Source organism: Aegilops tauschii, chromosome 2 (assembly GCF_002575655.3).
Source record: "Aegilops tauschii subsp. strangulata cultivar AL8/78 chromosome 2, Aet v6.0, whole genome shotgun sequence".
Lineage (NCBI taxonomy): Eukaryota > Viridiplantae > Streptophyta > Magnoliopsida > Poales > Poaceae > Aegilops > Aegilops tauschii.
The window spans coordinates 642,111,751-642,137,258 of NC_053036.3; the positions used below are offsets into that span (position 1 = coordinate 642,111,751).

At 52.4% G+C, this 25,508-nt stretch overlaps 1 pseudogene; it reads right to left on the bottom strand.

The window, feature by feature from the left end:
- Nucleotides 1–22,244: 22,244 nt before the first annotated feature.
- Nucleotides 22,245–25,508, bottom strand: LOC141041416 (uncharacterized; annotated as a pseudogene).

A 25,508-nucleotide genomic window follows, 5' to 3' on the forward strand; every position in this document is an offset into this window, starting at 1 on the left:
CACCGATGTTGGTGCAAGCTCTCATCCAATATGTGCGTATATGCACTACCTTCCACTTGACTGATGCTCCACGGTTGAATTGTTTATTAGCAGCAGATTTCGATTTGCCTCGTACTGGCACACTGCATCGGGCTGCAGCCTTTCCTTTGCTCCCCACGAGGTGAGTCTGCGGTGTAGGTGCGGCTGGCAACTTGCGGCGAGGTCAATCACAGAGGCGACGGCGGGTCGCTACGGTTCTTGGTGGAATAAACTGAAACCGGCGGCTCAGAGACGGAATCCAGCGGGAGTGGCAACTCGAGGCGAAGCGGGATCCATCCGAGGCAGCTAGTAGAGACGAGCCATGGCAGCGGGCGGTTCAAAGGTGAAGCGGCTCAATGATTGGGATGAACAACCTGTTGAAGCTGGGATAAACCGGCAGGAAAAAGCGGCGACTTGGTGAAGATTCAGCGGACGAGGCGACTCAGAGGCGCACTGGCAGCAACTCACGGGCACGGCTTGCAACCGCGGGCGAGGCAGAATAAGGCAAAACCTGCCGCAGGCGTCCCTCAAGTGGGAAGCGACCAACAACACAAGGCGAAGGCTCGGCGGCGGTTTAATACATCAGGCGGTTCGTGTTCTGCCGGAAACAGTGATAACCCGGCGTGCGGAAGGTGGCTTGCAGGCGCAGCGAATCAAGGCGGGCATCGTGGAGTTGTGGCGGCTCGGAGTAAGAGCGAGGCTGGCCGGGTTGAGACACGGCGGCAAACCCGGCGCGCTCGTGAGAAGCAGCAGAGGAGACTTGATGTGCTCGGCGATTTGGCGGAGAGCGGGGGTGATCCAGCACAAGCGTGCTCGATGGCGACCCACTCGTGCGCTTGGCGGCGACTCATCACTACCAGAAATTACCTAGTTGCCGACGGCCTCATCTATGCCGACGGCGCCCGTCGGCATAAATGGACATATGCCGACGGCCAAGGGCAGGCCGTAGGCGTAGAATAGCCGTCGGCATATGTGCATCTATGCCGACGGGGGCCGTCGGCATATTACGGCTGTCGGGACAGCTCACGGTACGCCTACGGGGACCGTCGGCATAGAAGAGGCCGTCGGCATAGAAAGGGCCCACCTACCCGATTAGCGCCGACCGTTTGACAGCGTCAAAACTACGCCGACGGGGGATAACGGCGGCCGTCGGCATAACTATGCCGACGGCTAGGCCGTCGGCATAGAATTGCTAACATCACCGATCCGCGCCGTCGACACGTCATCGATCCGAGGGAGTGAGGGCCTGTGGTGTGGCAGAGATATGCCGACGGCATAGCCGTCGGCATAGTCCTAGCCCATGCTATCTGCGACGTCATCAATCCGCGTGCAATGCCATGTCATCGATCCGTGGGATCGTAGCTCCGTGTGCGCAGCTATGCCGACGGCCTTGCCGTCGGCATACCTTTATTTTTTTATTTTTAGTTTATATATTTATTATTTTGTATTTTTTTCACAACATAAATGTGCCTTATCTAAACAAAAAACATGCCCCGATGGTATATCGATTGCCCCCCTCACGGACGTCACTGCCGCCGTGTCACGGAGGGGGGAAACGGTCGACATGGAGGGAATCTGGTTAGAGGGGGGATTCGGGATGGCCTTCGGGGTGTAGCTATGCTACTGAAACATCGCATGGGTCCCGATGCATGTGTGAAAGTGTTCTGGCATGCGTAGACGCCCGTCTTGGGGCTCCATGGTGTGGCCCCCTCCACGGAAGGCAAAGCCGCCGTCACTTGGAGGGGGGAAGGTGCGGGTGCGGTGGAACCGGAGGGAATCTAGTGTTGGGTTGGGTCCAAACCATGTTCGGGGATGTTGCTATGGGCTGACCTATCGCAACCAGGTGGAAGAGTCCACCGGTCAAAGCCCGCCCGGCGAAAGTCAAAGGGCTAGATCTACTCGTCGACTAGGATTCGGGGTGGTCTTCGGGGTGTAGCTATGCCACCGAAACATCGCACGAGTCCTGATGCATGTGTGAAAGTGTTCTGGCATGCGTAGACGCCCGTCTTGGGGCTCCATGGTGTGGCCCCCTCTACGGAAGGCAGAGCCGCCGTCACTTGGAGGGGGGATGGTGCGGGTGCGGTGGAACCGGAGGGAATCTAGTGTTGGGTTGGGTCCAAACCGTGTTCGGGGATGTTGCTATGGGCTGACCTATCGCAACCAGGTGGAAGAGTCCACCGGTCAAAGCCCGTCCGGCGAAAGTCAAAGGGCTAGATCTACTGGTCAACTGGGATTCGGGGTGGCCTTCGGGGTGTTGCTATGCCACCGAAACATCGCACGGGTCCCGATGCATGTGTGAAAGTGTTCTGGCATGCGTAGACGCCCGTCTTGGGGCTCCATGGTGTGGCCCCCCTCCACGGAAGGTAGAGCAGCCGTCGCTTAGAGGGGGGATGGTGCGGGTGCGGTGGAACCGAAGGGAATCTAGTGTTGGGTTGGGTCCAGACCGTGTTCGGGGATGTTGCTATGGGCTGACCTATCACAACCAGGTGGAAGAGTCCACCGGTCAAACCCGTCCGGTGAAAGTCAAAGGGCTAGATCTACTGGTCAACTGGGATTCGGGGTGGCCTTCGGGGTGTAGCTATGCCACCGAAACATTGCACGGGTCCCGATGCATGTGTGAAAGTGTTCTGGAATGCGTAGACGCCCGTCTTGGGGCTCCGTGGTGTGGCCCCGTTCCACGGAAGGCAGAGCAGCCGTCACTTAGAGGGGGGATGGTGCGGGTGCGGTGGAACCGGAGGGAATCTAGTGTTGGGTTGGGTCCAGACCGTGTTCGGGGATGTTGCTATGGGCTGACCTATCGCAACCAGGTGGAAGAGTCCACCGGTCAAAGCCCGTCCGATGAAAGTCAAAGGGCTAGATCTACTGGTCAACTAGGATTCGGGGTGGCCTTCGGGGTATAGCTATGCCACCGAAACATCGCACGGGTCCCGATGCATTTGTGAAAGTGTTCTGGCATGTGTAGACGCCCGTCTTGGGGCTCCGTGGTGTGGCCCCCCTCCACGGAAGGCAGAGCAGCCGTCACTTAGAGGGGGGATGGTGTGGGTGCGGTGGAACCGGAGGGAATCTAGTGTTGGGTTGGGTCTCCGGGGCGTGGCCCCCCCTCACGGACGGCGATGACACGGTAGTAGACGTTCTGCGGTAACGATGCGGCGTCAATATTACTAAATACTCGGAGCGCGATAAAATCATAAGTTTTTTTGCACGACGCGGGCACATGTGCTATAGGAACGATGTAATTTTTTTCATAATTTTTGGTGATGGAGAAGTCTCCGAAAAATTCCCTCTACGCGGATTGCCCTTCACGCGTCTACGGCTGTGGCCGGCGGCCTCCGGGGGCTAGCATGCCGCCAAATCTTGCGTAGGCGGCCTCTCACAAGTCTGGAAGTGTTGTGGTGGTTGCAAACGCCCGGCACGCGTGTCTGGGGTGTGCCCCCCCTCACGGACGGCGCCGCCGCCGGCACCTGGAGGGGGGAAACGGACGCGTGGGGTCTACACGGAGGGGATCTTGCTGTGGGTCTGGCCCGGATGTTGCTCCAAAGTGTTCCTATGGGCTGACCTAAGACAACCGGGTGGGGAGGTCCACTGGTCAAAGCCCGTCCGTGCAAAGTCAAAGGGCTAGATCCCGTGGTCAAACGCTACAGGGTTAGGCAGGACGGGGGCACTGGGGGGGGGGGGGGGTAGCAATGCCACCGGAGCGTCGCACCGGGCCCTCATACATGCGGGGTGGTGTGGTGGCATGTCCGAAGAGGCGGGACGCGTCTCCGGGGCGTGGCCCCCCCTCACGGACGGCGATGACACGGTAGTAGACGTTCTGCGGTAGCGATGCGGCGTCAATATTACTAAATACTCGGAGCGCGATAAAATCATAAGTTTTTTTGCACGACGCGGACACATGTGCTATAGGAACGATGTTATTTTTTCATAATTTTTGGTGATGGAGAAGTCTCCGAAAAATTCCCTCTACGCGGATTGCCCTTCGTGCGTCTACGGTTGTGGCCGGCGGCCTCCGGGGGCTAGCATGCTGCCAAATCTTGCGTAGGCGGCCTCTCACAAGTCTGGAAGTGTTGTGGCGGTCGCAAACGCCCGGCACGCGTGTCCGGGGTGTGCCCCCCCTCACGGACGGTGCCGCCGCCGGCACCTGGAGGGGGGAAACGGACGCGTGGGGTCTACACGGAGGGGATCTTGCTGTGGGTCTGGCCCGGATGTTGCTCCAAAGTGTTCCTATGGGCTGACCTAACACAACCGGGTGGGGAGGTCCACTGGTCAAAGCCCGTCCGTGCAAAGTCAAAGGGCTAGATCCCGTGGTCAAACTCTACAGGGTTAGGCGGGACGGGGGCACTGGGGGGTAGCAATGCCACCGGAGCGTCGCACCGGGCCCTCATACATGCGGGGTGGTGTTGTGGCATGTCCGAAGAGGCGGCACGCGTCTTGGGGTGTGGCACCCCTCATTGACGGCGCCGCCGCCGGCACCTGGAGGGGGGAAACAGACGCGTCGGGTCTACACAGAGTGGATGTAGCTGTGGGTTTCGCCCGGATGTTGCTCCCAGGTGTCCCTCTGGGCTGACCTGACAAAATCGGGTGGAGAGGTCCACTAGTTAAAGCCCGTCCGTAGGAAGTCAAAGGGCTAGATCTCGTGGTCAACCGCTCCAGGGTTAGGCGGGACGGGGTCCCTAGGGGGTAGCAATGCCACCGGAGTGTCGTACCGGGCCCTCATACAAGCAGGGTGGTGTTGTGGCCCGGATGTTGCTCCCAGGTGTCCCTCTGTCGATGACCCCCTCCCCCTTCACTCACATGACGAACTAAGCTACCCCCGCCCCCACCCCCACCCTCACCGTCGACGACCCCCTCCCCCTTCACTCACCTGACGAACTAAGCTCCAGATCGAGCACGTGATCGAGGGCGGCCATGGCGCTCCCATACCCGCGACCAGGCCACGGCCTTGGCGGACGAAGCTGCTCGAATTCGGCGCCTCCCCTCCCCTCCCCTCTGTGTGGTTCCGGGAGAGGAGAGGGTGAGCGGTTTAAAAAAATAAAAAATCTATATGAAATAATAAACATAAAAAAGGAAAATTATAACTATAAACTTTTTTTAAAAATCTATATAAAATAAAAAAGAATAAATATATAACTATAAGAAAACATTAAAAAATTTATACAAAATAAAAAAAACTATGCCTACGGCTAAGCCGTCGGCATAGGTGCCACGTGGCATCACTACATATGCCGACGGCTTAGTCGTCGGCATAGTTGCCTTATCCATATCCAGTCAACCCCCTCCACTCGTTCGTCCCCGGCCAGATCCCGTGCGCCTCCGAGCCCGACCCGCGCTGCCGCCGCCGCCCGCCGCTGCTCCCCGCCGCCCGCGACGCTCCCGCCGCCCGCCCGCCGCCGCTCCACCCGCGCCACTCTCCGCTTCCCTCGCCCGTCCCCCCTCCCCGCCGTCCTCGCCGTCTCCACCCCTGCCTCCCCCGTCGCCGTCTGAAGCCGCCGTCGCCCCGACCTCTCCCTACCGCGCTGCGCCGCCCCGGCCTCCCCCGACCCCAATGCCGCACCAGCCTCCCCCCGACCGCGAGCCGGCCGCGGCTCCTGCCGGCCCGCGCGCCCGGCCCTCCCGTCCCCGGCCGCCCCTGCCTCGGCCCTCCACCGCCACCCCTGCTCGCCCGCTGCCCCGGCCGCCCCTGCCTCGGCCCTCCACCGCCACCCCCTGCTCGCCCGCTGCCCCGGCCGCCCTGCCTCGCCGTCCCGGCTGGCCCGGTGAGCTTTTTTTTCATTTTTTTGCATTTTTTACTGCTTGTTATGTGATAGATGCATGTTGTATGGATGAATGGATGGATTGATGTATATTGGTTAGTTATTTTATCATGATGATCTTGCTAAAAAAATGTTGTCAAATGTTGTCAAATGTATGTGATAGATGCATGTTGTCAAATGTTGTCAAATGTCCGGGATCCTGCCGCTGCTCGACTACTTCCTCTACAGCGGAGGGTGAGCTACGAATCCACCTTCACCTCCTAGCCTCTTTTAACTAGATTAAATTTTCACATCAAGTCGTGTAACCTAGGTCTCCCGTCCGAAAGGGTTGCATCGATAAATATGCATTCAATTGCATATTTATCACCGCAGCTCTTTTGGATTGTCCAGCGCTTTCCACGGACAGCCCGAGGATGTGTAGATTGGGTACGTTCTCCATTCTACCCCGTTCCAAGACAAGATTTCGGCGGCGCCTCCCTGTTGTTCTCCGGATGCACATTCTCTCGGCATTTTGCCGAGACGTGTATTTGGAGAACAGCGGGGAGGTGATGCCGAAATTTTGTCTCGGAACGGGTAGAATGGAGAACGTACTCAATCTACACATCCTCGGGTGGGATTAGGACCCATCTTTACCTATTAGAGATGTAGGTGGATTCAACGCGGTAGAAACTGAAAATTTGATGTGATTAATTTAAGTGAATCCTTAATTATGTTGTGTGGCTTGCAAAAAAGCAGAGGATGGCAGATAATCAGTGGATGTACAGTGGTTTTATCCGTCGGAATCGAGTAACATCAGAGTGGATCGCGAAAACCGATGTGTATTTGAAGGAGATATTCCGTCGTCCAATGAGAATTATACCACCATGCCCCTGTGCGAGATGTGCCAGACGTCACCGTAGAAATCAGACGGACATGAGTGAGCACCTTCGCACACACGGATTATGCCAAACTTTGACATGCCGCCGATAAACATAGCCGAGCAGGACCGTGGTAGAGAGGAGGTGATGCGACAACGCATCGATGGATATGAGGACGACGGGGTCAGGGACATGCTAGATGATGTCATTGTTGCAGAAACGGCAAATGCGACACCTTCAGAGAATGAACCAGAGGAGCCGGAGGCAACCGCAAAGGCCTTCTTGGAGGTCTTGGCCTCGTCGAAGAAACCTCTTTATGCGGGTGCGAAAATATCTCAGCTGGATGCCATCTCGCAACTGATTGCAGTCAAGGCTGAGTACGGCTGTAGCCAGAAATGCTTCGAAGCATTCCTGGGAGTATGGGCTAACAGCCTCCTTGAGGGTCATGAACTGCCGAAAAGCATGTACAATACAAAGAAAATCATGAAGGCACTCTCTATGGATTATGAGAAAATAGATGTTTGCCCGAAGAATTGCCTTTTGTTTAGGCACGAGTATGCGGATGACAAGTACTGTAGGAAGTGCGGTTCGTCTCGGTACATTGAGGTGGTCGGTGAGGATGGTCAGAAAAAGCAGCTAACCATCCCCGTTAAGGTTCTTCGGTATCTTGATTTTATAAAAAGACTGTAGCGCCTTTTCATCACGAAGGAGTCTGGCAAAATGATGAAGTGGCACAAGGAAGGTATAAGGTACAATCCAAAAAAAATCATACATCCATCGGGAGGGGAAGCATGGAAGTCATTCGATGAAGAATACCCCGAGGAAGCAGCCGAGGCTGGGAATGTCAGAATAGCCATATCAGGTGATGGGTTGAATCCATATGGTATGTCGTCCAATCCATACAGCCGCTGGCCTGTGTTTGTAATTCCACTCAATCTTCCTCCCGGTGCCCTAATGCAACGGAAGACCATGTTCTTGTCGCTCATCATTCCGGGGCCTGACTACCCGGGGAAGCAATTGGGTGTGTTTATGCAGCCGCTTGTGGATGCTTTGCACCATTCTTGGTACTTTCCGAGGTTGACATACGACCGGGATCTGCAGAGAAATTTCGTGATGAAAGTTTGGTTGCACTATTGCATGCATGACTTTCCCGGCTATGCTCTATTCTGCGGATGGTGTACAAGTGGTAAGATGCCATGCCCAGTGTGCATGCAGGCTCTGCGAATGATTTGGCTGAGTAAGGGTGGCAAGTATGTAGCCTTTGACCTGCATCGACAGTTCCTCCCTCCAGACCATCCAGACAGGGAAGACAAGAAGAACTTCACGAAAGGCCGGGTTGTTCATGAAGTAACCGAGATTCCAACATTTTCGGGGGCAGATGTTCTTGCTTAGCTAAAAGCTCTCAAGCCTAAAGTCAAAGGCAAAGGCAAAGCCAAAGCCAAAGGCTTCGAGGGATATGGTGAGACGCACAACTGGACGCACATTACCCCCTTCTCGCAGCTTCCCTATTTCAAGGACCTCAAACTTCCTTACAATATTGATGTGATGCACACCGAAAAGAATGTGGCAGAGTCCCTTTTCCACACGATCCTCAACATTCCTGATAAGACGAAGGATAACGTAAAAGCTAGAGCCGATCAACAGAGAATTTGTGATAGACCACGCCTGAACATGAAGCCTCCCACAGGCGGTCGAAAAAACTGGTTCAAGCCAGATGCTGACTTTGTCCTTAAACCGCCAGAAAAAGAAGAAGTACTTATCTGGCTGAAACAAATTTTGAAGTTCACCGATGGTTATGCATCGAATATAAGTAAGGGAGTCAATCTTTCAACGGGCAAAGTGACCGGCCTGAAGAGTCATGACTACCATGTATGGATTGAGCGGATAATGCCGGTGATGGTTCGAGGCTATGTCCCCGAGCATGTCTGGCGAGTGCTTGCCGAGCTTAGCCATTTCTTCCGCACGCTCTGTGCTAAAGAAGTAAGTAAAGAGGTGATTGAAAAATTGCATAAGAAGGCACCGGAGTTGATAGTCAAGCTAGAGAAGATCTTTCCGCCAGGCTTCTTTACTCTGATGACACATCTCATTCTGCACCTCGCGAACGAGGTATTGTTGGGGGGCCCTGTGCAAAATCGCTGGTAGTACGGCCCTGAGAGGCAGAACAAGCATCTCCGACGGAAATGTGGAAACAAAGCTAAGATTGAAGCTTCCATAGCTGAGGCAGTTATCCTAGAGGAGGTGTCAGACCTCAGGACATCATACTATTCAGACCACATTCCCCATTTGCATAACAAGGTGCCTCGATACAATATAGAAGAGCCCAAGTATCAACCCAGACTCGATCTATTCAACGCGCAAGGTGGGAGGGCTGGGGCCTCGAAATCTTATAACATGCCACGACAAGAGTGGGAGGACCTCATGTTCTATATCTTGCACAACATCAAGGAAGTTGAGGAAGTGTGGATGAGGTAATACCACTACACCATTCCTTTATGTCTTCCACATTATCATGTTTCATGTTCACTTAGTCCCGGTCTAACACCGCTTATCTTTTTTTAGTGATTTCGTTCAAGAGGAATGGACGGGAGTGAATCCTCCTACTGAGGCGGAGGCACTTACTCTTCTCCGTCATGGAAACCCTGGACGTAAAATTTTTGTTGCTTGGTTCATGGAGAAAGTAATTTTCCACACTCCCCTATTAAATACCTACTTCAACATTTATTAGTTAACCGAACTAATGCACGCAACAATTTCCATTATACTTGTAGGGAAAAGATCCAAACATATCTATGGATGATGAATTGAGACGGGTTTCCATGGGTTTTGACCCTGCCGTCATGACATGTAAAAAGTATGATGTGAATGGGTATTGCTTCCATACAGAGGAGCACCAAAACAGCCGCCCCGATCCCAAAACTATAAATACTGGAGTGTACACCCCCGGTCAAAATTCAGTAGACTACTACGGAAGGGTACAAAATATATACGAGGTTAAATTCCGCCAGGGGCGTGAGACCCTAAGTCTGCCTGTGTTCAAATGCCGATGGTTCGATCCGCGGGAGGGGGTAAAACATACGCCTTCCATTGGTTTGGTCGAAGTTAAACCATCAACCGTCTATGCCGGAGCCGATCTCTTCATTGCGGCTACCCAAGCTACACAAGTATATTATCTGCCTTACCCATGCCAGAAAGTGTATCTAAAGGGTTGGGAAGTTGTGTTCAAGGTGTCGCCACATGGTAGGCAACCAGACCCGAATGAAGACGATTACTACAACGTTAACCCCATGACATACGAGGGAGTGTTCTATCAAGAGCAACCTGATGATGATGATGATGATGTGGTTAGAAACGATGACGCTAGACCATTGGGTGATGATGATGTGGACCCAAACGTCGACGATGCACAGAATGATGGTGAGACCATTGTCAATGAAAATGACATAATTATGCTAGAAAAGTTAAACGAAGACGCTGACGACGAGGAAGAGCCTCCACCTCCGTCGGACAACGAAGATGATATGATTGATAGTGATGATGAGACGGACCGAGAAAGAGGTTACAACAGTGATGATTCATATGGGTTCTAGCAGATGTACGTTTCAAGTATTTTTTTCTATAGTTTAGGAATATGCCTTTTTATGCATTTTTATTAATGTGTTTATTATCATGCCTTTTCCTTCATTTCATTAATTTACTAATTGCTTTTTCTCTTTTCAATGCAGGTTCGTGGAACATGGGCAACGGGAAGGCCGACGGCGTGGGTTTCCTATGCAAGGTTGTCGGCCTGCCTAGTCGGAGTGGTCGAGCACGTAATCCTCCCCCTCGGCTACTTGACGATGACTCCTCACAGGGAGGTCGAGGGAGAGGTGCCCCTAGAGGAGGAGGGGCGGGGGGGGGGAGAGCCACTACAGGGGGTCGCGGCCAGAAAGAGCGCACCCTCACCGACTTAGGGGTGTTGTCTTCGAGGCCCTCCTCTAGTGAGGTACACTCTAGGGAGGAGGAGGAGGAGGTGGTGGTGGAGGAGGAGGAGGAGGTGGAGGAGGAGGCAGGCGAGGAGGAGGAGGAGGAGGTTGGGGAGGAGGTTGGGGAGGGGGAGGCAGGCGAGGAGGAGGGTGGTGACGGGAAGGGGGTTGACAAGAAGGGGTGGCTGTGTGGCAACGCAAAGCTACCAAAGCAGGTTCCTGCTACTGAGGAGCAGAAGTGGCTCATTGAGCCCACGGGAAAAGAGTAAGTGGTTCATTATTTTGCTTGTCACATGCTTATTCCGGTTGTTATTTATTTTTCTTGTCACATGCTAATAGTTCATTCTTTTGCAGCAACTGGATATATTCTAAAGGGGTCCGTATTCCCAACGGCCTCATCACCGTCTTGCTGAAGTTATATTGGCCGGGGTTGTACTGTCCTGATCCAGTCAGGCAGCCGGACCGTCGGGTTTTGGCCACGAGCTGGGACCACTGGGAAGGCCCGCCACGCGGACCATGAGACCCATGCCAAGGCCGTGATCACTACTTTCTAGGTGAGTTCTTTTCAGAAGCTCAAGTCCATTCTAGTTTCATGAATGATTTAACTCATGGCTTCTTCCATTCTTGTTTCATGCATGATTGTAGAAATTCTATCGAGTTCTTCCGGAGCACAGGGCTAGAGCGGACCAGATCGTGCTGCGCCAATGCAAGAAGAAGGCCTGCCAGATGCAGTACGAGGTGCGCTATGTGGCCATCTCCACATACTACCACGACTATCTTGGTGTGAAGATGACCAAGGAAGAAGCGCGGAGGATGGGCATTACCTTGGAGAGGCCCGAGTTCTTGGTGGTAAGTATAAAAGATTTTTCATTAAGCTTTCATATATTATGCTTTCATTATCTTGTGGTACATTATGCTTTATGCTTCCATAACACCAATTTGGACACACCTACATGCCATTATGCTTTTATTATGTAGGTGTGTCCAAATTGGTGTTATGGAAAAGACGAGTCCTGGGCGGCATTGGTGGATCTTTGGTGTGATGAGGCTGGAGCCTGGGCGGCTATGAGAACCAAAAATAAGGCTAACCGAGGGACGGAGGGAGTACATGCTCAGGGAAACCAAAACCACTATCTCCACAAGGCAGTTAATGTATGACTAACCCCATTAAACATTCTTCTTCCATTTACCATCACTTTCTTATGTATGACTAACCTCTGTTTGGTGGTGCAGGAGGAGAAACTGAAGCGGCCGCTCTCACACATGCAGGCGTGGGAGATCGCCCATACGCGGAAGGACCCCAAGCCTGGCGAGCCCAAGTACTACGGCAAGAAGACCGCAGGGAGGAAGAAGGCCTACTCCGAAGCGTATCTGGAGTTACATCCTGACACACCTGACCCCATTGCGGCGCCTCTGGACGACATGGCGGTGGTGAGGATGGGGCCCAAGGAGCACGGTCGGGAGGCGGTTCTCGATGTTGTGATCACTCCTAGTATCTCCTACACACAGCTTCGTCGGATCGACCCGAGCCTGAGCCAGCGCACGAGCCAGCCAGTGACTAGTACACAGTCCCTCTTTTAGGAGCAACAATCTGTAAGTATTTTCCCTCTTATCTTCATTTCTCACTTCATTTTCTGCATTTAATAGTTTTATGAGTTCCATCATGTCATACCGTAGGCCTACATGGAGTACACACGCCAGGAGACCATGGCGTGGCATCAGAGGCTTTATGAACACCAAGTGCAGAGGGATAGCCAGATGCAGCAGGCTTTTCAGGATATGGCAGCCGGCAGGTGTCCTCGGTTCCCTCCAGCACAATGCCCTCCAGCACAACCAGTGCTGATGAGCTTTGAGGAGTTTGTGGCACAGAACGTTGGCCCCTCGCCGGTTAGTTCATCCCCAATCTATTCACCCAAAGCATGTCATGCCTTTCAACACAGTCATATATCCCGTGCATATGTCTTTTCAACATCCAGGGAACAGGTGGATCTACCGTTGGCGGTGGTCTTCGCAGCACTCCGGAGACACGGAGCCCGACCACTCCGATCCACGGAGGCGGAGGCGGAGGTGGAGGCGGAGGCGGTCTTGGCGGTAGCGCTGCCGCTAGCAGTGACGACCTGGGCTTTGGCCGTCTTGGCGGTGACGACCTCCGCGGTGCTCGATGATCCTTGTGTGGTGATGATGCTTGAGATGACTTGTGTGTGGTGATGATCATTTAGATGACTTGTGTGCTTCTCTATATGCTTATGCTTATGTTGGTTGTGATGATGTTCATTTAGAGACTTGTGTGTGATGATGCTTATGCATATATTGTTGTGATGGTGCCGGATGATATCCCGTTGTGTTTTATATGTCTATCCCATCATATATATCTGCTGATATGTGCTGCTGTTTGAATTGAATTGATCTGAAAACAAACAGAAAAAAGAAAAAAAAAGCAAAAGCAAATTATGCCGACGGCATAGGGCGAGCGTGAGCTCCCAGTAGCTGACACGTGGCACCTATGCCGACGGCCTAGCCGTAGGCTTAGTTTAAAAACTGTGCCGATGGCTAGGCCGTCGGCATAGGTGCCCACGTGTCAGCTACTGGGATCTCTGTTTGAAGGACTATGCCGACGGCCTGGCCGTCGGCTTAGTTTCAAATTATGCCGACGGCCAGGCCGTCGGCATAGCCCTGGTCCTAGAGCAGCGGCTGGTCGCCACGTGGCACCCCTATGCCGACGGCCTAGCCATCGGCATAGTTTTTAAACTAAGCCGACGGCTAGGCCGTCGGCATAGGGGTGCCACGTGGCGACCGTTTGTTGGGCAGACTTGACGGCGGCCGCCATTAGGCGTGATAGTTGCCGACGGCCAGGGCCGTCGGCATAGATGTACGGCCCCCGTCGGGAAAGCATCTATGCCGACGGCCGCCCTGGCTATGCCGACGCATATGTTGCCGACGGCCCTATGCCGACGGGGGCCGTCGGCATAGGCCTGTCCCGACGGGACTCAGGGCTATGCCGACGGCCCTGGCCGTCGGCATAGGGGGCGATTCTGGTAGTGCATCAAGGCCCGGTTGTCCGGTTCAAGGTGCCTCAACTTCAGTAGAAGGGGTCACAGATGGAGGTGGGCGCGCTAGCGGCGTGGCAAGCCCCGGCTACGGCAGCTCAAGGTGTGTGATACATCTTCAACGTATCTATAATTTTTGATTGCTTCATGCTATATTATCTACTGTTTTGGACTATATTGGGCTTTATTTTTCACTTTTATATTATTTTTGGGACTAACCTATTAACCAGAGGCCCAGCCCAGAATTGCTGTTTTTTTGTCTATTTCAGTGTTTCGAAGAAACGGAATATCAAACGGAGTCCAAACGGAATAAAATCTTCGGAAATGTGATTTTCTCACCGAACGTGATCCAGGAGACTTGGACCCTGCTCCAAGGAACAAAAGAGGCGGTCACGAGGGGGGCGCCCCCCGTAGGGCGCGCCCCCTGCCTCGTGGGCCCCTCGTTGCTCCTCCGACGTACTTCTTTCTCCTATATATACACACCTACCCCCAAACGATCAGAACAGGAGCCAAAAACCTAATTCCACCGTCGCAACTTTCTGTATACACGAGATCCCATCTTGGGGCCTGTTCCGGAGCTCCGCCGGAAGAGGGCCGTCATCACGGAGGGCTTCTACATCATCATAGCCTCTCCGATGAAGTGTGAGTAGTTTACCTCAGACCTTCGGGTCCATAGTTAGTAGCTAGATAGCTTCTTCTCTCTCTTTGAATCTCAATACAAAGTTCTCCCCCTCTCTTGTGGAGATCTATTTGATGTAATCCTCTTTTTGCGGTGTGTTTGTTGAGACCGATGAATTGTGGGTTTATGTTCAAGTCTATCTATGAATAATATTTGTATCTTCTCTGAATTCTTTTATGTATGATTGCTTATATTTGCAAGTCTCTTCGAATTATCCGTTTGGTTTGGCCAACTAGATTGGTAGTTCTTGCCATGGGAGAAGTGCTTAACTTTGGGTTCGATCTTGCGGTGTCCTTACCCTGTGACAGAAGGGGCGGCAAGGCACGTATTGTATCGTTGCCATCGAGGATAACAAGATGGGGTTTATTTCATATTGCATGAATTTATCTCTCTACATCATGTCATATTGCTTAAGGCGTTACTCTGTTTTTAACTTAATACTCTAGATGCATGCTGGATAGCGGTCGATGAGTGGAGTAATAGTAGTAGATGCAGAATCGTTTCGATCTACTTGTCACGGACGTGATGCCTATATACATGATCATGCCTAGATATTCTCATAATTATGCACAATTCTATCAATTGCTCAACAGTAATTTGTTCATCCACCGTAGAATACTTATGCTCTTGAGAGAAGGCACTAGTGAAACCTATGGCCCCCGGGTCTATTCTCATCATATCAATCTCCATCACTTTTATATTGCTTTGCTATTTACTTTGCCTTTACTTTTTACCTTGCATCTTTATATCAAAAATACCAAAAATATTCTATCTATCAGATCTCACTCTCGTAAGTGACCGTGAAGGGCTTGACAACCCCTAATCGCGTTGGTTGCGAGTAGCTATCGCTTTGTGCAGATACGAGGGACTTGAGCGTGGCCTCCTACTGGATTGATACCTTGGTTCTCAAAAACTGAGGGAAATACTTACGCTACTCTGCTGCATCATCCCTTCCTCTTCAGGGAAAACCAACGCAAGCTCAAGACGTAGAAAGAAGGACTTCTGGCGCCGTTGCCGGGGAGTTTCGCGCAAGTCAAGATTTGACTCCCGACAACGAGCCATTTCTGGCGCCGTTGCCGGGGAGTCTACACAAAAAGTCAATATACCAAGTACCCATCACAATCCCTATCTCTTGCATTACATTATTTGCCATTTGCCTCTCATTTTCCTCTCCCCCCAATTCAACCTTGCCGTTTTATTTGCCCTCTCTCTCTATCCTCCCTCTCTGTTTGCCTTTTTGTTTGCTCGTGTGCTAGTTTGCTTGCTTGTCGTTATGTCTGAAATTGGGGAAGTCATCGCCAATATGGGCGATAACAATATCATGGAAAATTCTAATGCTCCTGCTAAAGAACCTACCATCTTTCATACAAAAAAATTCCGTGTTGGTAGTGGTAATATTATTGGAAAAGGAGTTATTCAAGATTTCTTAACTTGTGCCGGTGCTTTACCTTCTATGGGTAGTTCTATCCTTCACAGAACTAGTAGTCGTGCGGACGCTATTGCCATGCTTTTAGTTGAACTTGAAAGACAATTCATGCACATGCATCCTTCCATACAAAGGATTTTTCTGGAATTTTCTAATTTTGAACATTCATCTGTTAAGCGTGCCGCTACTATCTTTTTGGCTCATGAGTTTAGATTCATAATAAGAGAAGCCAGAGAAATCTTTGCGCATTATAGGGTGGACGCTTGCCATCCTCCCATAGAGGCTACCCTCTTTGATCAAGAAGAAATAATGCGTTTTCAATCTCTAGATTATGTTGCTTTTAATGAAAATCTTAGAAGAAGGGTTCCTACCAATGTTTTAGTTGATAAAATTTCTGAACTTAATGATGATTTGGCTATTTGAAACAATGAACTAGGATATTCCCTTGAATATAGGCTCACAAAGTTCTGTCAAAAGAATGTTTATAATGATGAATTGGTTGTGCATTATGAAGGACCAAAGGAGGAACCTATACCTCCCAAGGTTGATCTTGGGGACTTTTGTCCCATTAAATTTAGTCCTTTTGATTACTTTTGCTTGCCTCAAAGAAAACTTGCTGCCAAACGTAGAGAATATGAAATGAGTTTCACCAATCTATCTTATTACTATGGCAATACCTAGATCTATTCTTGCTTGTTATGCCTAGCTAGGGGCGTTAAACGATAGCGCTTATTGGGAGGCAACCCAATTTTATTTTTATTCCTTGCTATTTGCTCCTGTCTAGTAATAAATAAATTAGTTAGGCTCTGTTTAGGTTGTGTTTTTTGTGTTTAATTAGTTTTTGAGCCAAGTAGAACCGTTGGGAAGACTTGGGGAAAGTCTTGTTGAACTTGCTGTAAAAAACAGAACCTTTATCGCTCACGAGAACTGCTGTCATTTTTATTTGAAGAGTGCTATTTAGTTAATTATTTTTGCAGATGATTAATAGATAAATTCCTCACGTCCAGCAATTTATTTTAGAATTTTTTGGGTTCCAGATCTTGCGCTAGCTTCATATTACTACAGACTGCTCTGTTTTTGACAGATCCTGTTTTTCGTGTGTTGTTTGCTTATTTTGATGAATCTATGGTTAGTAAAATAGTTTATAATGCATAGAGAAGTTGGAATACAGTAGGTTTAACACCACTATAAATAAAGAATGAGTTCATTACAGTACCTTGAAGTGGTCTTTTGTTTTCTTTCGCTAACGGAGCTCACGAGTTTTCTATTTTAAGTTTTGTGTTGTGAAGTTTTCAAGTTTTGGGTGAATTCTTTTGATGGATCATGGAAAAAGGAGTGGCAAGAGCCTAAGCTTGGGGATGCCCATGGCACCCCCAATATAATCCAAGGACACCAAAAAATTAAAGCTTGGGGATGCCCCGGAAGGCATCCCCTCTTTTCGCCACTTCCATCGGTAATTTACTTGGAGCTATATATTCACCAACATGATATGTGTTTTGCTTGGAGCGTCTTGTATTATTTGTGTCTTTGTTTGCTAGTATACCACAATCATCCTTGCTGTACACACCTTTTGAGAGAGCCATACATGAATTAAAATTTGATAGAATACTCTATGTGCTTCACTTATATCTTTTGAGTTAGATAATTTTGCTCTATGTCCTTCACTTATATCTTTTGAGCTAGACAATTTTGCTCTATGTGCTTCACATAGATATTTTAGAGCACAGTGGTGGATTCTTTTTAAAGAAACTATTGATCTCTCATGCTTCACTTAAATTAATTTGAGAGTCTTAAATAGCATGGTAATTTGCTTAATAATAATATGCTTGGTATTCAAGATTTGTGAAACTTTCTTTTGAGTGTGTTGAATACTAAGAAAAGATTGAAGCATGATAATTGTTTTGAGATATGGAGGTGATAATATTAAAGTCATGCTAGTTGAGTAGTTGTGAATTTAAACAATACTTGTGTTGAAGTTTGTGATTCCCGTAGCATGCACGTATGGTGAACCGTTATGTGATGAAGTCGGAGCATGATTTATTTATTGATTGTCTTCCTTAAGAGTGGCGGTCGGGGACGAGCGATGGTATTTTCCTACCAATAAATCCCCCTAGGAGCATGCGCGTAGTACTTTATGACTAATGTTGAGTCCATGAGTATATGAGTTCTTTATGACTAATGTTGAGTCCATGGATTATACGCACTCTCACCCTTCCACCCTTGCTAGCCTCTCTAATACCGCGCAACTTTCGCCGGTATCATACACCTACCATATACCTTCCTCAAAACAGCCACCATACCTACCTATTATGGCATTTCCATAGCCATTCCGAGATATATTGCCATGCAACTTTCCACCATCTAGTTCATCATGACACATTCATCATTGTCATATTGCATATCCTGGTACACCGTCGGATGCATTCACATAGAGTCATACCTTGTTCTAAGTATCGAGTTGTAATTGTTGAGTTGTAAGAAAAATAAAAGTGTGATGATCATCATTATTAGAGCATTGTCCCAGTGAGGAAAGAATGATGGAGACTATGATTCCCCCACAAGTCGGGATGAGACTCCGGATGAAAAAAAACAGGCCAAAGAAGCCCCAAAAAAGAGAAAGGCCATAAAAAAAGAGAAAGGCCATACAAAAAAATATAAAAAAATGAGAGAAAAAGAGAGAAGGGACAATGTTACTATCCTTTTACCACACTTGTGCTTCAAAGTAGCACCATGATCTTCATAGTAGAGAGTCTCTCATGTGATCACTTTCATATACTAGTGGGAATCTTTCATTATAGAACTTGGCTTGTATATTCCAATGATGGGCTTCCTCAAATTGCCTTAGGTCTTCATGAGCAAGCAAGTTGGATGCACACCCACTAGTTTCTATTGTTGAGCTTTCATATATTTATAGCTCTAGTGCATCCGTTGCATGGCAATCTCTACTCACTCACATTGATATCTATTGATGGGCATCTCCATAGCCCGTTAAATACGCCTAGTTGATGTGAGACTATCTTCTCTGCCGGGGTTTCTGATCCACGGGCACCTATGGGACCGGCGGACCGGGTCCCTTTTTTTTCGGCGGGGGGCGGAGGTCGCGCAAAGAGCAGATCGAGGCGAAGCACGCGGGCGGTTGGTCGTGCGAAGAGTAAATCGAGGCGAAGCACGCGAGCGATTTACCCAGGTTCGGGCCGCACGGATGCGTAAAACCCTACTCCTGCTTTGTGGTTTGGTATTGATTTCTAGCTCGGGAGCGAGTTCGAGCGTGAGTGTGTGGGATTGCTCCCTGAGGCTCTCAAAATGGCCGACCCCCTCTATGTTGCACACGGGCCTCCTTTTATACTCAAGGGGTTACCGACATAGAGCAACGGGGGCCAAGGGCAAAGATGGAAAGGGTGCCGTGGATAGGCACAGCTAGGTGCTGTAGTAGGCACAGCTAGCTGCTACAGCGTTATCATACCTAACCCTGACGGCAGGGGACAAGGGCATTAAATGTCCGTCTGTGTCGCCTAGACAGCACCGAAAGGGACCGCTAGGGACGCCACCGTCTTGCCATGATGGTTGTCTTGTCAGTGCCTGCGTGCCACCGCACGCCCCTAGCTGCACAGCCTCCTGCCACGTGCGCTCGGGAGGGGCCCCGGAGCGACACGTGGGTGGATGTGCTGGAGCGCGGGCGTGGAGTGGGGGCTTGCCGCGGCCGTCGACTTGTCACTTCCGGGAGCTTGTCGCTCACCGGGCCTTGTCGGGGCGTGTAGCGCGCCACGGCAAGTTCCTTGGAATGCCTTGGACGGCCTTCCCGGCAAGCGCCTCTTGCCGGGGCCTTGGGACGCTTCTGATGGCCTTCCCGGCAAGCTCCTCTTGCCGGGGTCTTGACTTCTTCCCGGCAAGCTCCTCTTGCCGGGGTCTTGTCTTGAGTACTTTGTTCTAGAATGGTCTTCAGAGGGACCACGAAGGATCTTGGCGGTGACCTGGCAGGCCTTGCCGCGGGACGCTGCGACTGCCCGTGCACAAGTTCGGGGTACTAAGGGTACCCCTACTTTAGTACACCGACAGGAGCCCCCGGGCCTGGGCCAGACACGGTGCCGAGCGCTGTTGGGTCAGGCCCAAAACAGTGCACAGGCACGCGCGGCCTGGGTCACGCCGTATATCTCTCCGCTTCTATCGCGCACGCCCGGAGCGGCATGCGTCAAACGCGGCATCGTGGGAGACGTGGGCGGCGCACGCGCGTGGCTAAGCCCCGCGAGCATGCATCAAGCCATGATGAAGGGGGACGGCCCACGCCCTCTTCTCCAAACGGAGGTAGGCGTGGCACATTTATTGGACGGGGCCGGTGCGCGGTTTTCGAAGCGCCCACTCCCCGAGATTACGGGGTAGGGCGAGGCCGCCCCATCCGTCGCCTCAGTTCTGCATCCCCGCCACGCGGCTCCCATGCACTTGGGATCGCGGACGGTGGGAGCGGGAATCTGGGCCGTTGCGAGCGGAGGTGACGGGTCGGCCCGCCTCCCTGCTCTTCCTGTGCCTTGATTCGTTGAGCGGGGCGGCTGGGCTCCCACTTCGCTCCTTTATAAGGAGCGGGAAGGGAGCACCGAAGCCTGCACGAGCTCGTCTCCTCCTTTCTTCAGCTTCTGCTCCCCTTTCTCTCATTCGCCATGGAGAAAGGGAATCCTGGGCCTTCATCGGTGGCGGCGAGGGTCACCGCCAGACAGCGCACCCTCCCCTCTTCCTCGCTCGTGGTGGCAGAGCCAGCCATAAGGGGAAGAGGGAGGGGGCGAGGTCGTGGACGAGGTCGAGGACGAGGTCGAAGCGCTCGGGGAAGAGGCGGACGGGGCAACGCGCCAGCTTCGCCCCCGCCGGCGGCTCCTCCCCCCGCGGCAGTCCATATAGGGGACAACCCTTGCGAGTTCTTCGTCAAGCTGCACCGGGCGCCTCGTCGTCGCCTCCGGCTTCCAGCTCCGTTCGCGAGCGCGATGGAGTCGGACCCGCCCGAAACTCTGAGATTACACATGAGGGGCTGTGGGATCAGCGGCACGCGAGTCCGCGTGGTGTTCCCAGCCCCTAGTGTGATGTATCTCGATCGAGGGTGGAAGACGTTCGCCCGCATCCACAGCCTGATGAAGGGGTTCACCCTCCATTTTGAGCTGGTGGAGGGCGATCTCCTCTCCGTCAAGGTCTTCGGGTGCTTCGGCACCCGGGCGAAGTGCTGCGTGGACAGCTCCTCCTATAGCGAAGGCTCCTCCTCGAGCGAGAGTGACGAGGAGGAGAGCGGCAGTGATGGCGAGGGTGGCGGGTGACAGGATGGCGGCTCCGACTAGGTGTCGGGCGCCGTCTCGTGCGGCACCGGCGACCCCATCATCCGCGCTGCCGGCTTCTTGAACTCCCCGGGGGCGTCTCCTTGGGCGGCTGGCGTAGGGAGGCCGCGGAAGGGGAGGAGGGCTGGCGACAAGGCCGTCAGGTCGGAGTACGAGGGCGTGGTGCCCTCGACAGCGTGCTGACGTCCTGCCGCCCCTCCTTCGCACCCTTCTCCCGGCATCGTCATCACCGTCCGGCCCCCGGGATGTTCTCTTGGTGTCTTCTGGCACCCGTAGCTCGCCTTTGCGCCCCTTTCCCCCTTTCGCCTTCTTGACCTACCTCCTGAAGAGAGGGACAGGAAAGGGATTACGGGCACCTTATCTTTTTAATTGTAAGCCCTCGGGCCTTAGTTGTATCTAGAGCTTGTAATCCTCTCTTCATGTTTTTCATCCTCTATGGACTGTACCTGTATGGGATGTTTTTTAATGAGAAGGGGATGTTTGCCGGGTTATTTGCCTCGCGGGTTGAACCCACGCCAAGGAGCAAATCCTTAGTATCCCTCGGACAGACATTCCCGGCAACAGGCCCTGCCGCCTTCCCACGCCGCTCGACCTTTCTCACGCCTTTGACAGAGGCGGGAACGAGGTGGGCGCGGCCTCCTCGTTTCATCCCTTCGCTTCCGCGACTATGACCAAACTTGGCCCCGGGAACGCGCTCCAGGGCCTAGAGTCGGGGGAGCACGGCAGTTTCTGGGAAGAAACGCGGTTTCACATTCCCCAGTCCATAGGAGGGTGCATGAAGAGGGATGAAAGACTTATCTGATATTGCAGCCCCCGGCAACTATGGCTTGCCGGGGGTGACACCTTGGCATTCGCAGCCCCCGGCGTTCTTGCTGGGGCCCAGGTGCCGGCGCGCCCTTCTTCTCCTTTTCGTCTCCAGGTGGTCTGGCCAGGACGTGCGAGCCCTGCGAACGAAGGAAAAGCAAAGGGACGGACACTCGACCTCTAAGCTAGGGGTTAGCCGCTGTTAGGGACTATCGACCCTAACCAAGGACGAGACTCAACCTAGCATGCATGCTAAAACCCCCGGGGTATGCAGCGCTTCATTTTCTGGTGCTCAGGGTCTGCGCCTGGCTCTGTACAGAGGATTACATGCAACAGCGGCAAGACTCGTACAGAAAGGTGGTTGCCGGACGGGGTCCGACAACCGCGCCTTACGGGTAAAACTTACGAAGATGCTCGATGTTCCAGGAGTTGCCCACTGGAATGCCATCTTCGGTCTCAAGGCGGACAGCGCCAGGCCTTGTGACTCGTTTCACCCGGTAAGGGCCTTCCCACTTCGGCGTCAACTTGTTGGAATTCTTGGCCGACTGAACGCGCCGAAGAACAAGGTCGCCTTCCTCGAGACTCCTGGCATTGACTCTGCGGCTGTGGTAGCGGCGCAGAGCTTGCTGGTAGCGAGCAGCTCGCACAGCAGCCTGGAGACGATCTTCCTCAAGGAGCAGCGCGTCATCTTGCCGCAGCCGCTCTTGCTCAAGCTCATCGTAAGCGAGCACTCGAGGTGACCCATATACGAGTTCCGTGGGGGTAACTGCCTCTGCTCCATAGACTAGAGCAAAGGGTGTCTGTCCGGTGGCTCGATTTGGCGTCGTTCTGATCGACCAAAGAACCACCGGTAGCTCCTCGATCCAGTTTCTTCCGCACTTGTGCAGCCTGTCGAAAGCTGGTCTTGAGCCCGCGCAGCACCTCGGCGTTTGCCCTTTCCGCTTGACCGTTGCTTTTTGGGTGAGCAACAGAAGCGAAGCAGACCTTGGCGCCGAGATCTTGGACGTACTGCATGAAGGTGTGGCTCGTAAATTGTGTGTCGTTGTTGGTGATTATCCGGTTAGGGATCCCGAAGCGGCAAACAATCGACCTGAAGAACTTGACGGCTGACTGTGCGGTCACCTTCCTCACTGGTTCCACTTCCGGCCACTTTGTGAACTTGTCGATTGCGACGTACAAGTACTCAAAGCCCCCGACAGCTCGGGGGAAGGGGCCGAGGATGTCGAGCCCCCAGACCGAAAATGGCCAGGATAAAGGGATCGTCTGGAGAGCTTGAGCTGGCTGGTGTATCTGCTTGGAATGGAACTGACACGCTTCACACTTGGTTACTTGTGCAGTTGCATCCTGGAGGGCTGTTGGCCAGAAGAATCCCTGCCGGAATGCTTTGCCGACAAGTGCTCTCGCGCCAATGTGGTGACCACATATGCCTCCGTGTATCTCTGCCAACAGCTTTTGTCCGTCTTCCCGGGGAATACACCTCAATTTCACACCGTTGAGTCTTCTTCTGTACAGTGTCTTGTCGACGAACTGGTACATACTTGACTGTCGGGCTACTCTTTCGGCTTCTTCTTGCTCTTCGGGAAGTTCTCCTGTCTGAAGGAAATGGACAATCTGCTGCGCCCATGTTGGAGCCTGTGGCTCGACAACAAGGACTAAAGGCAACTCTGCTGCTGCGGGAACGTCCTCTTCTACGGCGAGAAGCTGTGTCTCTGCCGGAGCTTGACGTTCCGCGACAAGCTTGCCGGGAGCTTCAGCTTCAACGGAACAAACCCTAGGGCTTGCCGGAGCATCTGGCTCCCCGGTGCTCTTGGCGTTGATCTTGGAGGTTGCTGCGGGAATATCCGCTTCTACGGTGAGAAGCTGTGTCTCTGCCGGAGCGTGACATTCCGCGACAAGCTTGCCGGGAGCTTCTGCTTCAACGGAACAAGCCCTAGGGCTTGCCGGAGCATCTGGCTCCCCGGCGCTCTTGGCGTTGATCTTGGAGGTTGCTGCGGGACTATCCGCTTCTACGGCGAGAAGCTGTGTCTCTGCCGGAGCGTGACATTCCGCGACAAGCTTGCCGGGAGCTTCTGCTTCAACGGAACAAGCCCTAGGGCTTGCCGGAGCAGACTGCTCCTCAGCGTCTTCGGTGTTGATCTTGGGGACCTTCTTGGCGGCGGCCTCGGGAAGCTCTGCCGGCAGGTAGTCACCAGGAATCAACTTCCTCTTCTTGCTTTGTCCAGCTGATGGTGTTACGGACGGTTGAGTCAGCTTGAGCACAAAGGTCCCTGGTTCCACAGGTAACTTAAGTGCGGCGCACTTCGACAGGCCATCTGCAATGGCGTTCTGAGATCTCGGAACGTGCTCCATTTGTAGGCCGTCAAAGCGCTCTTCTAGCTTTCTCACTTCGTCGACGTAAGCTTCCATCAACGGACTCTGATAATGCTTGTTTACTTGGCGGACGACAAGCTGTGAGTCACCCCTGACAAGGAGCTTCTTGATCCCAAGGTCTGCCGCGATCCGGAGACCGGCAAGCAAGCCTTCGTATTCTGCGGTGTTATTTGTTGCTTGCTCCTTGGGAAAGTGCATCTGGACTATGTACTTGAGGTGCTCTCCGGTGGGTGCGATAAGTAGCACACCAGCGCCGGCGCCTTGCAGCGAGAAGGCACCATCAAAGTACATCAGCCACTCTTTGCTAGCTTCTTTGTCGGGGATGCTCATCTCTGGAATTTCTTCATCCGGGGTTGGCGTCCATTTCGCTATGAATTCTGCCAATGCTCTGCTCTGGATAGTTGAAGTGCCTTCAAACTCGAGACCAAAGCTTGACAGTTCCAGTGCCCACTCAGCAATCCTGCCTGTCGCTTCTGGATTCTGCAGTATCCTCTTCAGTGGAAAGCGAGTGACCACTGTGATCTCATGTGCTTGGAAGTAATGGCGCAGCTTTCTCGAGGCCATGAGAAGGCCGAAAAGCAGTTTCTGCACACCAGAGTACCTTGACCTAGCCCCCTGCAAGAGGGAACTGACAAAGTAAACTGGGCGCTGCACCATTTTCTTCCGTATCTCCTCATGTATCAGCGCGGGTTCATCTTTGTCGGGACCAGAGCTTGTCAGGGAAGCCCCCTGCTTGTCGCTGGATGCGCTTGCCGCGGTTGCTGGCTCATCATCCGCCTCCCTCTCTGCCACTAACGCAGCACTAACCACTTGATTGGTTGCCGCTATGTACAGCAGCAACTTCTCTTGCGGTTTAGGTGCGACAAGTATTGGAGGGGAGGACAGGTATCTCTTCAGGTCTTGCAGCGCAGCCTCCGCTTCCGGAGTCCATTTCATTGGACCTGCCTTTTTCAATGATTTGAAAAATGGCAGGGCGCGCTCAGCAGACCGAGAGATGAACCTGCTGAGAGCAGCCACGCAACCGGCAAGTTTCTGTACATCCTTGACGCGCTTTGGTGCTTCAATCTGCTCAATGGCCTTGATCTTGTCGGGGTTGGCTTCAATCCCCCGCTGAGACACGAAGAACCCGAGAAGCTTGCCGGAGGGAACTCCAAACACACACTTCTCTGGGTTGAGCTTGAGGCTGATCTTGCGCAGATTTGCAAAAGTCTCATCCAAGTCTTGGATCAGGGTTGCTCTGTCCTTGCTCTTGACCACTATACCATCCATGTAGGCTTCCACAT